A 1,814-nucleotide genomic window follows, 5' to 3' on the forward strand; every position below is an offset into this window, starting at 1 on the left:
GCCTGGGAGCAAAGACCTGCTCACTGATACAAGTGTTTCCGTGGAATTGGGCTGAACAATGCCCTGCTGTGGTCAACTGGATATTACCAAATCGCCTAAAACTGCTTCACATTCAGTCGTGCACGTAGGCTAGTTTGTAGCACTCATTATTACAACTCTCTGCTGAGGGTGTCTGCGGCTGCCCCTCACAGTAGAGACAGTTGAAGATGCCTATAACAATATGAAACCCTGATCAATGCCTCTTTTGCGGTAATGGTTGGGTAGTTTAGATACACTGTATAAACATGGTCAGTCACCAGTTTATTTTGTCACTCTCCAGTTGGTAAGTGACTGTTTCAGTTGGCCTGGGAGCAAAGACCTGCTCACTGATACAAGTGTTTCCGTGGAATTGAGCTGAACAATGCCCTGCTGTGGTCAACTGGATATGACCAAATCGCCTCACATTCAAACTGCCTCACATTCAGTCGTGCACGTAGTTTGCCATGCGGTTTCTGGTGTTGTTTAAGTAAGTTGTGACTTTTCTGGGGTATACACCAGGTATACACCACTATTAGGTGCTAATTAAATCTCTCTCTTCAATCATTGTGCATAGACTCAACTGCATCGCACATGAGCCGGGCGGGCTTAGTGCGACTATGCACCCCCTCCCCTCCCTCTCGTCACCGCCCGTTTACATCCCAGTGCAGGCTACACACTCCTCTACCCTCTGTCTGTGTTGAGCCGGCAAGGAGGAGGGACCGTGTTGTGTGCTACGTGCAGATTTGTTTGCCAAAATCGTATAGAAAGGAATCGACCAGCCAGTTGAGAGACTGCCTTAACACAGAGAATAGCATCTAAGGAGATTTTCGTGTCAAGCTTAATTGTAGTGGCCAAAACATTGTTAAATGCAAGATCCTCTGTATTTGTTTTGGTTGGTGAAGTTAAGACTACCGATCAATGATTGTGCGGCGAGATTGTCTTTCGTAACAGGTAACGGTGAGCAAGTGGCTTTTACTACAACCGGGTCTCATTTAGAACCCCGTGTATTTTGATCTGGTTAGATAGCAAGCCTTGTCTCCTCATCCACTGGCAGAGAGCTGATCATAATCGATTCTCGTGGTTATCGGGAAGAAAACGGGAGCCGAGAGAGAGAGAGTGGTAAGTGTCTTCACTTTACGTTTCAGTGTCTTTAGTACAAAGGCCACACGGGTTGTAAGAACACGCACAATTTCATCATGTCGCTTATTTTGAAGCGTTTGAAATTTCATCTGCATATTTGCCTGATAGTCTACTTTAACTTAATGCTGGTAAAACAATTACAGAGCCTTAGCATCAGATTCTGGTCCATTTAACGTTAACCCACGCCCTCAAACGCTAACGTTAACGATAGTAACGTTAGCTAACGATGCAGTAATGCCTAGCGTATGTTAGCACAGTTGCCAGTCCATTTATTATAAGCGACATCGGGCTTGTTGTTTCTGTAAAGTAGTTTACAAAAAATGTGAGTTTCCAGTTGCGTTTTGGGGGGCTTGTTTCTAAAATGTAGTTGCTTACTTGAGCTTGCTTCCCTTTTTCTCTGTCAGTACATGTGTAATAAACCACCAACATGGCATAGTTTGCCTTCCAGAACTCTCCTCACCCTCCTTTTCCTGTAGGAAAAAAACCCGAGACGGCACGAAATGACTTTAATTACGAAGTTGCTAGGTAGTTCAATATAATGGACTAGTGGACTAAACACAGGGCATTTGAAAAGTAGGAGAAAGAAAATGGATTACGATTCAACCTCCATTGCAGTGTTCTAGCTGTGTGAAATCCGTGCATATCATTCATTCAGA

General features: G+C 44.3%; 1 protein-coding gene across 1 annotated transcript in view; it reads left to right on the forward strand.

Annotated features, from left to right (window-relative positions):
• The first annotated feature begins 724 nt into the window (after positions 1-724).
• Positions 725-1,814, forward strand: part of rnf24 (ring finger protein 24) — a 40,914-nt gene continuing 39,824 nt past the window's right edge. The window contains exon 1 of the mRNA XM_062530655.1: positions 725-1,137. The gene's annotated coding sequence lies outside the window, so the exon portion shown is untranslated. The remainder of the gene's footprint in view (positions 1,138-1,814) is intronic.

The sequence above is a fragment of the Sardina pilchardus genome, chromosome 2 (genome assembly GCF_963854185.1).
Source record: "Sardina pilchardus chromosome 2, fSarPil1.1, whole genome shotgun sequence".
NCBI classification, from domain to species: Eukaryota; Metazoa; Chordata; class Actinopteri; order Clupeiformes; family Clupeidae; genus Sardina; species Sardina pilchardus.